The following is a 16,259-nucleotide window of genomic DNA, read 5'->3' as shown; positions in this document are numbered from 1 at the left end:
ACCACATTCTGGGCCTTCACTTCCAAAAATATCTACCACCAGGTGGATTTCTAAAGATTTCACTTGTTGACTTAGACACACTGTTACATAGCCAACTGACTTAAGAATCTTCTCCATATGTTAATAGGATATGACTCAAGAGCCTCAGGGAAAGCTGATAGGAATGGGCGTGAGAGATAAAGATGAGTGAGGTGTGGCTGTCTGCTGGCTGCTCACAGCAGAATAAGGGAGACAGGTATGATAACCAACCATTACATCATGCAGTGGGTGTTTAAACAAGGCTGAACACTGCACTTTGGAGCCCAGAGGGAAGGAGCCCAGAGGAAACACTGCCCTTTGGAGTCCAGAGGAAAGGACGAGTAATGTATCCTTTCCCAATGGAAAGGATAAGTAAAGAGGGTAAAAGGCAAGAGGAGTATAGCAAAGCCTTGCAAAATAAGTATTAGGGGTAGGGAAAGGGAAGGCTCACATCTTCCCTGTGCAGTGTGGGCACAGGTGCGGAGGTCAGCAATGGCGTGGCGTATTGGTGTTTCTTCCTCATATTTAGGAAAGAACAGGGACGACTGTGCTCCAGAAGCTTGTAATCTTGAGAGCTGAGGCTGGAGAGGAAGGCAGCCTCATGTGCCAGGTGGAGGGGTCAGGGCTTTATCCTGTAGTAACCTACAGGAGTATTGGGGTATTGTGGAAGTTTTTGAACAGGAAGCTTTGTGATTAGCTTTGTTTTTTAGGACTAGGACAGGGTCTTCTTCCTTCCTTATCAGGCTGTAGGTATAAATGAAGTTGCGGTGATAGTGAAGTTGGTGTCTTGCTCTTGTAATTTTACATGCCCCTTCCATCTGCTGAACGGCAGGACACCGGCCTCCATTAAGCACCCCAATTCAACTATGGTATCTTAGGGAGGCCCTAAAGTGGGGGCGGTTGCTGCCGGTAATTCTGGGCCTCTTGCTGCCTGGTCACTCAGCAGCTCTCCGGACTTTGGAAGTTTGCTTCCCTGCCCCCTATAGGTTCTCTGCCCTCATTCAGACCACCTGTGCTCATCTGGTTTTTGCAGGTAGGGAAGGTGCTCCTTTCTTTGTGTTCTGTCCCTTCTCTCATCTTTGTCTCTCACTCCCATCTCTATATTTGCTTTCCTTTCAGTTCTTGAGTCAAATCCTATTAACATATGGAAAGGATTCCTAAGTCAGTAGGTTAGACAATGCTGTGTCTAAATCAACAAGAAAAGTCTAAAAAATCTGCAAGCCCATGGCAGAGTTACTTAGGCCTAGAAGTATCACAAGATTTCATCAAACTTGTTTTGTAGTTTGAGAACCATGCCTTTCTTCCCAGTGCACAGATCTAGATTTGAGGCTCGTTTTTGAGGAAACATTTGTTGGTTTGGGCTATTGTTGAAAGCTTTCTACCTTCCCTGAGTTAGGTCATCAGTGTGAATTGAAGTAAATTCCCAGCAAGTCAGAAATCATTTAGAAAGCAAATTGAATGTTGGAAACATTTCTGTTGTGATTGTCGTGCCTCTCTTCTTTAGTGTCAATAATTCTGTGGAGGGGAGCAGGGGACATAGTGGAGAGGGATGGGTTCTGGAATCAAACTGCAATAGTTCAAATCTGGATTCTGCCACTTATCCTGTGGCCTTAGGCAGGTTCCTTAGTTTTGTTCTGTCTCAGTTTCCTCATCTATAAAATGAGGATAATAACAGTATCTACTACATAGAATGGTTGTAAAATTAAGGGATGAAAACAGTTTATCAGGTTGTGGGTATAAATGAAGGCTCAGTAAGTGCGATGGTGGTGATGGTGATAATTCCGAGGTGCCGCTGCTTTCTGTGTCAGCCGACAGGAAGAAAAGGAAGAGAATGTTAAAACTGCAGCCATGTAGAAAGGGATGAAATTAGTAGAACTTTCAGAAGGGTTGAGCTGTGGGACGCAGCTTTGCCTCCCAAATGGGCAGAACTGCAAAAGGTTGGAGAGTGTTTTTCTGTGGATAAGATTCAGGCTAGGGCTGACAACTATTTTTATGGAGGACTTTAAATGTAGTTTTGCCTAGAGTCAGATCTGACCTGTACAAGTATTGTCTCTTTGAGGTGATATGGCTCTCATCATAGGGTGTGGAGGAGTTTGGAAAAGTGAGCTATTAAAAAAGACATGTTGTGGAAGGAAGAAAGCATTCCCCTCTTGCTCTTGCACTCTGGTTGTTCTGAGTAAAGTACTGGCAGTCTCAGGAACCAATTCAATAGTCGCTAAAAGCCCCAAGCTTCTGGCAGCAGAAGCTCCAGGGACAGAAGATTCCTTAGCTGCTAACCAAGGAAGGCTGGGTCTTCCTTGCCCTGGCTTTGGAGCCTAGTGCTGCTGCTTAGCTTTTAGCCTGGAAGGCAGGAAGTGTCCTCATGAATTTCATTGTCTCAAGTTATTCATGTGGCGACCACTGAAACCCTAAGAGGACCCCAAGCCCAGTGTCCCTGTGATTTTCTGTCCCATTCTGGGTATGTAGGGTGGATCAGCTGTTCACCATGGCCAAGCTGCCTGATGCTCTGTAAGGAGAAGGCCTGTCTCTCCATGTTCTTCAGCAATCCCAGCGATGGGGGACTTCCTGGGACATTAGTAGTTGAGCACCCTCAAGAGAAGGATGTCTTCCCTTCATTCCTCAGTCTTCCCCTCCATTTTTGTGTAAAAATAATTTTCTGCTATGAAAGGCTGAACATTAAAACTTTAATAATTAAACAAAGTCAGTTTAGAAAATAATCCCCTTCTCACCAACACTATTCTTTTTGCATATTCTCCTTTAGCTTGGCCATGTTGTGAATATAGGTCTAAAGATTTGCAATCTATAGTCTATAATTCGTAGTCTGGATTTCCACTCGACAGCATCATTGGCATTGCTATGGTTTTTGTAATTATTTTTTAGGATCTCATGACGTGTATTCCATTGAGTTACTATGCCATCATTTATTTAATCATTCCCTACTAATGCACATTTGGATTATTTCCTATTTTGGGCCGTGATACTGACCGCTGTATGAACGTTTGTGTTTATAGTCAATTTCTTCTATTAAATTCTTCCTTTGGCTTACTGGTTGAAAGTATGAACATCTGTATTCTTCTTGACACACTACTTTCCAAAGGGATCAAACCAAATGTACATACCATGTTACCAGCTATGTATGATGGTACCATTTCCTTCTCAATTTGTCTCACATTGGCCATTGCCATCAAAATGTGTATTATTAACTTTTTAGCTGAAACATAGTACTCTACCTCTGCTTCCATTGTGTTTCTTGAATTATTAGTATCTCCCCTCTGTCTGACTCTTTAGGCCAGAAAGACCTACCAGTTCACTGTCATCTGCTGGTCTTAACTTTCTAGGACACCCTCATAAACACTAACTTAATCCTGAATCTGAATAATATATTTTCATTGTGGTGTGTGTTTGTTTGTTTGTTTTTTGAGATAGGGTCTTGCTCTGTCACCCAGGCTGGAGTGCAGTGGCACAATCACGGCTCTGACTTCCTGTGCTCAAGCAATTTTCTTGCCTCAGCTCTGCCTGCGCCCCACAGCTCCCTGCCACAATAGCTGGGGCTGGGACTACAGGCAGTCGCCGCCATGCCCAGCTAATTTTTTTTTTTTTTTTTAGAGACCAGGTTTCGCCATGTTGCTCACACTGGTCTCAAACTCCTGGCCTCAAACAATCTGCCTGCCTTGGCCTCCAAAAGTGTTGAGATTACAGGCATGAACCACTGCGTCCTGCTTATTTTCATTGATTCTTAAACCCAACTAGAATCCCCCTGCCTTCCCCTGGACCCTGCCAGATTTGATTTTCTTCCAGCTTCTTTCAATGTAGCACATTTTAAATCTAGTCAACTTGTCCAGTTGTTTCAATTAAGGAATTACTGTTCCATGCTCTCTAGACAGCATGGCTTTCTCTCCCACTGGTAGGCACTGATTTAGACAATTAGTATAAGTGGTGCAGAAACTTTTCCCATACATTTGATTATAATGTGTTTTCTCTTGTGGGAGTTGTCTATGTTCCTTACCATTTCATTCATTCATTTCAACAAATGTTACTGAATGCCTAAGATATTCTGAATGGTAGAGATATGGCAGTGAAGATACAGGCTCTGCCTTGTCCAGCTCTCATTGTACAGGAAGACACATACTATTAACAAGCAAGTAAGTGAATGTATAAGCCAGGCAGTGATAGGTGCTAAGGAGACAAACACGAACATGGGATAAAGGAACAGAGAATGCTGGGGAGGTGTGGGAAATGATGTGCTGCAGTTGGCTTGCATCAGCTCTTGAAAATTGTATGCCTCTCTTCCCGGCTTCATGTTCAATGACCTTGGTCGCTTGAAACTGGCCACAGTGGGAGTATTTAGATCCCACACAAAAATGCTACCATTCAGGGACAGCTGGTTCTTAAATATTTGCAAGCATATAATTGGATATGGGATTGCTATTTTGTGTGGGTCAGTCAGGGAAAATCTGAGCAAGAAGGTGACACTGGGGAGAGACCTGCAGGAAGTGAGGGAGGGAACCATATGGGAGTCTGGGTGAGGGCAGAGGGAAAAGCTGGTGCAAGGTCCTGAGGCAGGATGTGGTTGACATGTTTTAGAACCAGCAAAGAGGCCACTGAAGCAGATTTGGAGAGAGTAGGATGCAGGAAAAAATGGGTAAGAGGTGAGATGGGAGGCAAGGAGGGGAGGGGACTGGTAGGTGATATGATCAGATTAGCACTTGTAGGTCATTGTAAGTATTCTAGCTTTTCCTCCTGATTTGAGATGGAAGCCATTGAAGAATTTTGAGTTGAGAAGTAAAAGATTCTGATTTATGTTTTAAAGGGATCACTCTGGCTGCTGTGTTGAGAATAGAACTGTAGGAAGGCAGAATTTCAATCATTAGAAAGCTATTAAAATAATCCAGAACAGAATCGATGGTGACTTGGATTGGTGGTGGATGTGGTAAGAAATGAATTCTGAATACATAGTCAAGGAAGAACCCTCAGTATTTACTGATGGATCAGATAGATTGTGTGTCAGAAAGAAGGCAAGGATGATGCCTTTTTGTGAAGGCTTTTCCATTTATACGTATATACATATACACATACATTTAGAGATAGGGTATTGCTCTGTCACCCAGGCTGGAGTGCAGTGGCACAATCAGAAATCACTGCAGCGTCAAACTCCAGGGCTCAAGTGATTCTCCAACCTCACCCTCTCAAAGTGCTGGGATTACAGGTATGAGCCACCATGTGCAGCCCCTATATTAACTTTGAAGAAAGTGTTTTCAGTTTAGGAAAATTTGTGGCATGGTGGCAGTGTTTGGCTTATACTTCATTCTTCTACAGAAACCTTATTGTGAGCAAAGACTTTCTTTTCACCCTGTTTGACTCCGAGCAGTTTGGTTTGAAGAAGCTAACCAAATGCAGCTGTGGGGAAAGTGCTAGCTGTCTGCAGAACCCCAGTCTCTCCCTTTCCCATGCATAGTAGAGTCTGCACCGGGCATGAGGCAGCTAGCTGCATCTCTGGGACCAAGCGTGAGCCAAGGGGAGGTGAGTGGAAGTGTCCATTCCAGGTGATTGTCACATGAAAGGAAAGCCATTTTTCTGGAATTCCTCTTTCCTTACTCCATCAGCTCAAACACAGGTGCTAGATGTGCCTCTAACTTGGCTTTGATCATACAGCCGAGGACTGTGGAGCTGTGAGGTGGAGGGAACTGAGGTTCTGGGATGACCACGTGGAGCAAATCTGCTCACCCACTCAGGACTGTTACATCAGAGAGAAAATACAAGCTTTTTGAAGTCAAAGCTTTTTGGGAGTCTTTTTATTACAGTGGCTTAATCTTTCCTCTCACTAATACAAAAGCCAATTCCAAAACAAACCAACCAATCAGCAGAAAATCAGAATGTTGAAAGTGACATATTCCAACTGATGACAAAAGCCTGCAGGATCAGAAATTTTTGGTGAGTACGAAATGGAAGAAAACCAAAGGAAAATGGGCATCCAGTAGCTGGAAGCACCCACAGAAGGCCATGATTTTAGGTGGGAAAGGTGGAGACAGATTTATACTGGCAACAGTGAGTAGGAAGACATTGGGTGAAGGAGAGAAAGAATACTGGAGTTTTAAGGCAGGAAGATTTTCCCAGCATGAGGTCAGTACGTACTGGGAAGTAGGGGCTGAGGACAAAGTTTGGGCCTATAGCAGAAGTTGATCTACTGCGGAGAAGGCAAAACGAAAGAAGAGAAGACACTCTTGAAGTCACTGAGGAGGTGGGCAGGAACGACCCAGGAGATCTTTTGAAAAATGTGTGTTTTATTGGCCATGCGCTAACTTTGATCTATGCCAAGGGAGGGGGAAAAGACACCTAACAACCTTCCCCATTAAAGTTAATGGGGGATCCCCTATAAAGTCTATGGGCAGAATATGGCATGATGAATCTGTATGATTATTTCATGAAGGTTCCATAAGAAAAATAAGGCTCTTAAGAGACGTGTTTATTGGTGAACAATTTATATCGGTGTACATACCATCAGCTGGAATGTAATTGCTGAGGATAAGGTGGGAAACAATTACCAAGTTTGACTCCAGCTGGCGCTACACCCGTGGGAATGCAGTAAATAATTGCTGAATCACAATGAATATAAATTGGCTTACTGGGTGAACACTTCCAGAGAGCCAACACATACCTCCTTATTGTCTTGAAGAAGCTGGTATTGCCTGGCACTTGGGGAAAGCAGTAAGATTTCCCTCGAAGACTACTTTGAATGCTAAGAGAATGACTTTGGAAGGAGGAAGGGAACCATGTCCAATTCTCAGGACCCTGTTGAGGCCTCCGTGTGAGCCCAAGTTTCAGCTGCAGGGAATGGGCTTCCACTTTCTCTGTAGCCCTCTGAGCAAGTCTGCAGTGGGAAGAGCTCTGCCTGTTTCCCTTCTCTCTGCATCTCCCACACTTTGTCACTGTGCAGGGACATTCCTGTAGTTCTGCTCCTTACCTCCCAAATATTCCTTAGTCTCTCATGATTTGGCCTTTACCCAACTACCCCACAAAGGCTGGTCCTGCTGTTGCTATGAAGTATGGTGGTTAGTAGGCACATGGGCTATGAAGGGAACCCGCATGAGTTCAGGTCATGTCCCGTATCATCTCTGTGATGGTGGGCCTCGTGTCATTTGTGAAATGAAGATAATACTTGTGTCTATTCTCCTTAGAGAAATAGTCTGTAACTTCCATGAGGGCAGAAACAGATATGGTTTTTTCCTTATATAGGCATATTCTATATGTGATAGGTGAAAGGTACTCATAAATGCTTTTTCAAAAAATAATGAGTGTGTAGAGAAATAGGGGGGGATCCAGCTGGGATGAGGTCCCCTAAAGGTGAGGCAATGGGCTCTCTCACCCTAATTGAGTGTGTGTATAGGGGGGCTATCTTTTTGGGCTATAGTTTCTAGAAGAATTGAAGAAGACTATTGGGTACAATATGCAGGAAATTGGGTGGAGATGGGGTGGGGACTGGGTGTCAGCATCCACCTCGTTAAGTTCCTTCAGGACAATCTGCATTGAATAGGAAAGGGCAGTAGTGAGGACCATCTTGGAAAAGCATGAAGTGGTTACCAGTTACACTTATGTCAAGCCAATAAATAACAGTTATTTGTAAAAAGACCACCATTATTCCCCTCTGTAAGTATGCCTCTTTGCAATATGACTTTGCAGTTCCTCTCAGCAGGAGGTGAAGTCTATTCCCCTACTCCTTGAATCCAGGTTGGCCTTATGACTTGTTTTAGCCAATAGGCAGTGGCAGAAGTGTCAATGTCAATTCTGAGTCTAAGCCTCAAGAAGCCTTTGTGAACTTTTCTTCAAAACCTGTAGTCATGTGAACAAACCGAGGCTGGCCTGCTAGATGATGAGAGATGAAGTAAACCAGAGCCAAGTCAGCCCAGCTGTCCAGGGCAGGCCTGAGAAATGTGAGACAGCACAGTGAATATCAGCAAAGTCAACCGACAACTGACCTGCAGGCACACAAGGGAGCCTAGCCGAGAGCAGAGGGCTACCCAGCTGAGCCCAGCCCAGATTGCCAATACACAGAATCATGAATTGAGTGAATGGTGGTGGGTTTTGATTGCTTAGTTTTGGGGTTGTTTGTTACACAGCAATAGATAAGTAATATGTGATTTCACAAAGTTGAGTGGGATCTGAGACTCAGAGAAAGTAATGACTTCCAGCCGGGTGCAGTGGCTCGTGCTGGCAATCCCAGCACTTTGGGAGGCCAAGGTGGGTGAGGATCACTTGAGGTCAGGAGTTTGAGACCAGCCTGGTCAACATGGTGAAACCCCATCTCTACTAAAAACACCAAATTAACCGGGTGTGGTGGTGCACACCTATAATCCCAGCTACTCTGGAGGCTGAGGCAGGAGAATTGCTTGAACCCATGAGGCAGAGGTTGCAGTGAGCTGAGATCATACCACTGTACTCCAACCTGGGCAACAAAAGCAAAACTCTGTTTAAAAAAAAAAGAAAAAAGAAAAAAGAAAGTGATCACTTTCTCCACATTCAATTCTCACTGCCATTGCTCTTCAAATTTAATTTTATCAGGTATTATTGAGGAAATTTCTGCCTGATTTCTGGGTCAGTGGCACAGCAGATCCATTGGATGTTCAGTCCACGTCCTGTCTCCAAAGGCCCAGTTCCAGAGCCCCTCATGTCTTTGGACATTATCCTCAAGTAGCGCCAGCTGCAAAAGGTTACATTGCCCACGAAGGACCTACCTCAGCTCTGTCTGCCGCTCTTTGAAGGTGTGCAGTGGTGGGTGAAAACAGGAAGTTAAAGACTGTGGCACGGACAAGTCTAGACTTGAAACCTGACACTGACTAGCTGTGAGACTTAACCTCCCTGAGTCTCTGTTCCTTCATCAGTAAAATGGGGACAGTAATGCTTGCCTCATAGGGTTATTGTTAGGATTAAATGAGTTAGTACATGGAAGGGGCCCAGCTCATTACAGGATTGTTATGAGAGTGGGGGAAATCACGGAGGTTGAGGGGCTTAGAAAAGGCATCTCCTTCCACATAAATGGGAAAACAGTTCCAGTGACCCCTTGTCAGCTACAGGGTCAAGTTAAGGTTTTCTGAGAGCCATCAGAGGAGGCCTAGGGCAAGTGGCTGCCCCTTTGCTTCAGAAATCATGAGCTTGGCAGTGGGTCCTGCCTTTAATGCTGATGTCCAGGTCAAGACAGGACTGTACTCTTGGCAAACCTTCTCTACTCTTTGTGTCAGCGATGTAGTGTTTAGTGAATTTCTTCCTGTTTTCGAGCCCAGAAATGATTGCATTGGTGGCCTGGGCACGTATTTCCCTCACAGAATAACATGCGAGTGGAGAATGGTTTGCTCATTTGCAACCAGTTCCCTCCCATTCCCCACCAGTATGCACCCCACCCTTCAACATTGCTGTAATTCCTGTGGGTCAACAGGCTGAGCCCAGGGGTGTGGATTTATGCCCATCAGAAGTCTGATTGAGGGTTAGGAAAAATCATTTGGGATGTGATGACAATCACAGGCACAGACCCTAGAGTTGTGGCTGCTGTTTCTTTTCATAGACTATTCCCAGGGGGCCTTCATCCTAAGTAGTTGCCAATAGCTGCTAAAAATGTTCATATTTCTCCATGGCTGTAGAAAACTTTAAAGGGGAAAACACCTATACTTTGGGTCATCTACTCTTTTTGTCATGCTAAATTTCATTCTATATTCTTCCAGAATTTTTGTGTACATACACATATGTACATACATACATATAGGAATTTCTCCCTCCATACATATGTATGAAGAGAGAATGCATATACACACACACACACACACACACACACAATGGGATTATGCTGTAGCTTTTCTTTTTTACTTAATATAACATAAACATCATTTCGGATCAGTAAATGTCTATTGGAAGGCCACAATTTGGAGGCCAAAAGCCAAATTTAGTGCATATGGATGGAAATTGTTTGGCATTGTTTTAAAGACTTAAATTTAAACTCCTCAAGAAGGGGCATAGATCTTTCAATTCCTGACTGGCCTTGAAGGCATTTGAAGTTGTCATCCTGAGTTTTATATCATTGTTTACAATTATTATTATCCCACCATATCAGTATTTTTCAGTAGAGAAATTTTGGCCATTTTGAGCCGGATAATTCTCTGTTGTATTTTGGGATTATTTTGTACATGGCAGGACATTTAGCATCCCTGATGCCCGCCAGCTCAATGCCAGCAGTGTCTTCAGGTCTATGTAATAACCAAATCTGACCCCATGCATGCCCACACTGGGGCATCTGTTCTTGTCTTGGGCTAACAATGAAAGTATCATAGACTCTCCTCCATTGATATGTTTAAGTATGAAGACCTTATGTCCTAGGTTACCTGGGACAGTCCTGTGGTTCTGGTGTATTTATTAATAGCAACCGCGTCACTCTCAGAAGTATCTCTATTTGGATGATAAACCAGTGGGTCACCCTGAGTGTAAGGTCCTACTTCAGAAATGGTTAGATTTGTCAGGTTCTGCCCAGGAAAGACTAAATGTATCATTGGTGCTAAGCATGTCTTCCCAGAGTTAATCTATATGTCATGTGGTAAATGCCTTCCACTGAGGATGCTTCTATAGACAGATCCTACTTCCAACTCTACAGCTGAACATCAGGGTAGTCAGTGACACAGGCACATTTTTTAAAAGGTGGGCAAGAATTGGCTTAAGGCCAGAGCTAGACTGAAGAAAGAGGATGTCTGATGACCCCTTGGATTCGAGAAGACCTGTAGCATATCATGCATGGTCTGGAGAGGCCTGCTTAGGCTCCATGCTTTACAGATTAAGAAACTGAGCATCAGAGAAAGGAAGGGAAATAGAACCTCAGGGCATGAAAGTCTTAAGAGTCTTCTTGCCCTCTCCAACTTGGAAGCTTTCATTTCCACTGAGCATATTCACAGGTGGAGAGTCAGCCTCCATCAGAACTGCAAGCCATGGGTCAGATACTGCACAAGCCAGAGGCAGAGACAGAACCCAGGATCCCCAGTTCTGGACCAGAGCACTTCACTTTGTTCTATTCTGTATCTCCTTAGATTTCCTACTAAGATACTTAAACCTCCACTCTTCCATATACACCTAAAAGATGAAACCGATTTGGAAGTACCAGATGTATCTGAGAGAGGATTCCTAGAGAATATAGGAACTGCACACTCAACAGTCATGGACTGGTTTGAGAAGTGGATTCCATTGTATTTGACCCTGGGTACTTTTTCGTTATCTCCCTAATACTTTATTCAATCTAAGCCTGGAAGAGCTTTTATCAGGAATGCCTGAGTGGCAGCTGGTTATCTGGGATGTGGAAGAGGATTCACCTTGAACTTTGTAACTCCAGAAGAGTCGAGGTCTCAGCGTGAAAGGTAGCTTGGCTTGATCTGGCTGCAGGCCCCGCTTCTGCCTGGTGCTGTTTCCAGATGGGCCTTTAAGTGTTCCGAGCAGGCCCCATGCAGGAAATATGTCCTGTGTTGCATGTCAAGTTTCTTGCTATTATTTATTCTTACTTTTGGCTTATATGGGATTGGTGCTCCTTTAAAGAGACCTGTTCGCATTCCTTGTGACACGCTCTGTTTATTAACGAATGATTTGCTCTGTGTGGCTATAATGAATCACTGGCATTACAACAATCTGAAAGACCACAGAGTTCTACAAGTGGCACCTTTTCTGCCATCAAGTTTCTCGAACATCCTTTCTGAACCTGCTCATCTAATCTCACCTTGGATTCAAGTTCTCCACGAGGAGTAGTGTATTGCTCCTGGATTTTAAAAATTAAAACTATTCTGAACAGACAGGGCAGGAAATACTTTGGGAATCAATGCAAGTTGATATACAATATTAATCTAAATAATTATTATTATTTTGGGGGCACTATGTGCTAGATCTGTGTTAAGCACTTCCATGGACTACCTCATTAAATCCTCATAACTCCACTGTGATATTATTAATTCCCTCATTTTACAGAATGCTAACTTGAGGCTCAGAGAAGTTGAATAGTTTGCTCAGCAGTACACAGCTACTCAATGGCAGAGCTATGATTCCAATTTAGCTCAGTCTGATGCAGGGCCTGATCTTAACTATAGCATTATACCAGCTCAGAGACTCAGAGCGGAGAATGTTCCATTACCCACTCTCTCTGAGGCATATAAGCTCTCAGTGCCTCTGCTTACCAGGGATACAGTGTGGGGTCACAAAGAGAGCCCTGGCCCTAAAGTCAGAAGATCTGGATTTGAGTGGTAATACCTGCCCTTGCCTTTATTAAGTTTATTGTGAAGGTTGAATGCTGCAATATAAATGACTAAGATCTTTACATACAATTGTAGGCTGTGATGGCTTGTATAAAAGATGAGTCTTATGTGTATATTTATACCTGTTTCTACCTGTATGTATATAGCCCAATTATATCCAATGATGATAGGCTTATATCAGGTTGCTTACAGTTGGAAAAGCCATTCTTGGGACTAGGATTTCAAACTGGAAGGGAACTAAGAAATCATCTGTACATTACAAGTGAGGAAAATGAGGCTTGGTAAGAGATTTCTTTGTACTTTTCCCAGGATTAGCAGAATGACATTGAGGTTTGGAGACCAATGACTCAAGAGTAGGCAGGGACCAAAAGAACCATAACATTTACATGTAATATTGAAAAGCTTAGGTCAGTCATCTAGTGGGATGAACTCAGTCTAGATTGGGAGAAGAGCAGACTGAAGCCAGAGAGATGGTTAAGATTGCCGTGGGGAGTAGGAATAGAAGGTTGCAGGTGGATGGACAGTGCTGTCTGTAAGGGAGGGTATTCTGAAAGCTTCACCATGTGAGACAACCTGATGCTGTTTCTTCCTCCTATGTCTTTAGGTCCCGTGTGCAATATGCAGTGTTCATGGCTTCCTACATGGAGAGAATGCAGTTTTATTGTGTTCGAGGAGATTGAGAGTATATATTTGATGTCCCAAGACTAGGAAGTGGTCCCGCAGGAAGACTGCATTGAGTTCCCAACTTGGGTGAAAAAGATCACAGTGAAGATTTTATTCCACAAAGTGTAAGGGGCCAGCAGATCTTTACAGAAGTAAGTGGCTTGAGCGACATTCCACACTAATGCCACCCATGATGCCTTCAGACTCCACATCTACCAATTCTTTCTTCAGAGGTCCAGTTGACCCCACACTCCTCTTTTCTAGTCTTCCTGCAAATGCCTAGTTCTGATCCAAACTAGATGAGAGGGTATAGACAAATAATGCAAGCCCACAGCTGACAAAACAACCCACAGCACACGTCCTGTGTCCAGATGGGGACTGGAGGTCAACTGTGTCATCTGTCTTTATGAAAGACAGTATGTTATTATACTGATTACAGTGTACTGGGCTTTACTGGGGACTAAAAATAGATAAATGTGGCTTCTAGAGACAGGCACTAACATTCCTTTGGCTTCCTTTACTATGTGCTTTTTTAGAGAAATCTTTGCCTTGATTAGAAAAAAAAAAAAAAAAAAAAGGCTGCCAAAAGCTGTGCTGCCTTAGGCATTTTTCGAAGGGCAATTTGCATCTGACCAGTGCTGCTGTCGTCTTTGATATGTTGCTGGTGCTGTTGCCCACCATCATGTTTGTGTGTGATTGCAAAAGGAACGAAAGAGGCAGCCCCACTCTGCGTTCCTTTATTCCAGCTTTTCCATTTCTGTGCTCTTCATATCTCTTAATGAAGAATTGCACACCACAGCCCAGCCTGGGTGAGCCCAAGGGACCTTTTCCCTGGAGAAGATATTGGAGAGAGGTTCGGGCTGACTCTGCAACAGGATGAGAGAAGGAATTAGCATTTATTGAGTTCCCGCTCTGTGCTCCCGTGTGCCAGATGGTTTTGCTGATCACTGCAGAAACTCTGGAAATCAAATGAATTGGAGGCTCTGGATAAAGAAGCAAATGATGGAGCTGGAATCTGGGCCCAAGTCTGTTCATTTCAAGCCCATGTCCTTCTTGTGTTATATTGGGATACAATTAATCTACAGGAGGAAGTATAAACTTCTTTGTGCCCTTCTTGCCCATGTAATATCTCTTGGGAGCTACAGTGGAGGTAAAATGAAAAGGTAGAAAACATTCTTATTACTTCTGTTCTCAGGCAGGCATAATAAATTTATATTCACAAAATCAAATGCCTTTTGTGGTCTTGTGGGATATGTAAACGTGAGTGAAGCGGTGAATAGGAAGTTGGGGAGAGGTGTGCTCTAATGGAACAGGCCCCATAGACATGCTCCATTGAAAGACATCAACATTCATCCTTTAAATATCGTTGTTGGCCAAACCATTCATTCCTGTGAACCAATCAGGATCAAGGGCTGTCATCTGGGAACTCCTGACCCACGTGTCCTTCTAGGTGTTGATGACTTTATCTTGCCAGGTGCCAGTGTCTACTGCCTAGAGTCCCCTAGGTATTGATGCTTGATTTGATTTCTTCATTTTCTAAAAAGGAGAATAAATATATTATCTATACAAGTTAAAAGAGTACACACATACACATATATACATTCACCCTGAGCAGTAAGGATATAAGTGGTGCTACATTACGCCTTGCACTTTCCTTTCAAATTAAAAGAGAATGCAGCATGTAAGGGCTGAAAGCAACTTTAATGTCTTAGTCCACCTCACCCATGTTATAGACGAAGAAACTGAGTCCAGAGAGAAAAGGAGCTTTCCTAGTTTCACAGAGCTAATTAAGAGGAGAGCCGGTATTGGAGGACCTGACTCCCAGGCCAACAGTCCTTTCACTACATATCCATCCATGCACAAGTGTGTGGGCCAGAGAAGGGTCAAAGTACTATGTATAGAAATACCTGCAGCAGCAGTTACACTGCCTTAAGGTCAGGCTTAGGCAATGTGACTCTGTTCTGCAATCATAAGAGGGCTGGTCATAATTTACCTGCAAGTCCTCCTGGCTGAATGTCTTTGTATGAAGACATGAAGATGTGAGCCTGCTATTCTGACCCAACCTACACTCAACCTGGGCTATATACCTGTCATGAGAGTCTAGGTGGGAGATGTCCCAAGGATGCTCTTGGTCTGAGCATGGAGCAGTGAAGTCCTCTCTGAATGGAGCAAGAGGCTCTGAGTGAATAAGTGAAGGGAGAATTTACTTTAAAACAAGTAAAAACACCCATTTGTTTTGGGCTGAAATTTGTTCTAGGTCTAGATGAAAGGTGCTTTGCATTCCTTAGGGAAAGAAGCAGAATATTAGAGGTGGAAGGAACTCTGAAGAAGAACCAGTCAAATTTTTCATTGCCAATGGGGAAACAGATACAGCATGATCACTCTTAGGGTGTGTGAGCCCTGGGCAAATATTTTTTGCAGGGTCCCTGTCCACATAGACCATTAGATATTAAATTTATTAGAAAATTCAAGGTCCCATCTAAGGCATGGTGATTTATCAGTAAAGATTTAGAGTAATGAGTAGAGAAGAGGTACTTAAGCATTTGTTTATTGTCCTATCAGTACACGTGAAATTTTTTTGTGGTATCCATGCACTGTCTCCCCCTTTGTAGGTCTAGGAAGCATCCCTTCATGTTTTTTATTGTGAAATTCACCATTCCTGGTTAATTTCATATCTCCCACTGTGAGAAGAAGGTAACATCACTCATAATACCATGGGTCTTTGGAATCTCTTTGTGCTGAAACAAAATAGATTTTCTTGCCTCTGCACTTCCCTAATGCCATGTATTTAATGCTGGCTTTATCATTACTCATGACACTGCATCATGTACTATGCCTCTTGTGAACAATGGCTTCCAGGGACTCTCTCAAAGGTTGCTACTGTGCATCACTGATGATAACTGCTATATCAGTCAGGGCCAACCAGAGACACAGAACCAGTAGGATATGTATATATATTATGAGATTTGTTGCAAAGAATTGGCTTACATGATTGTGGAGGCTGGCTATGGCTAGGCAAGTCTTAAATCCACAGGGGAGGCTGCCAGGAAGGGCAGCCTGGAACTTCTGGACATGAGCTAAAGCTGCTGTCCACAGGCAGAATTTCCTCTTCTTCAGTAAAGCCTCAGCTCTGTTCTTTGGCCTTTTAATTGATTGGATGAGGCCCACCCAGACTATCAAGGCTAATCTCCTTTACATAAAGTCAACTGCCTGTAGATGCTAAGCACGTCTGCAATGCCTAGATTTGTGTTCAATGGAATAACTGAGGTCTATAGCCTAGTTGAGTTGGCACATAAAATTAACCATCACAACTAC

At 43.4% G+C, this 16,259-nt stretch overlaps 1 long non-coding RNA gene across 2 annotated transcripts in view; it reads left to right on the top strand.

The window, feature by feature from the left end:
- LOC105480255 (uncharacterized) overlaps positions 1 to 16,259 on the top strand; it is a 30,792-nt gene that overhangs the window by 8,023 nt on the left and 6,510 nt on the right. Inside the window, exon 2 of one of the 2 annotated variants that reach the window (XR_011619398.1) lies at positions 12,886 to 13,096. This is a non-coding gene — a long non-coding RNA (uncharacterized lncRNA). Of the gene's footprint in view, positions 1 to 12,505; positions 13,097 to 16,259 lie in introns of those variants that run through there. The other variant, XR_011619397.1, reaches the window with a different exon arrangement.

The sequence above is a fragment of the Macaca nemestrina genome, chromosome 2 (genome assembly GCF_043159975.1).
Source record: "Macaca nemestrina isolate mMacNem1 chromosome 2, mMacNem.hap1, whole genome shotgun sequence".
Classification (NCBI taxonomy): domain Eukaryota; kingdom Metazoa; phylum Chordata; class Mammalia; order Primates; family Cercopithecidae; genus Macaca; species Macaca nemestrina.
The sequence above is the reverse complement of the archived record's forward strand: the minus strand, read 5'-3'. Positions and strand labels throughout refer to the sequence as shown.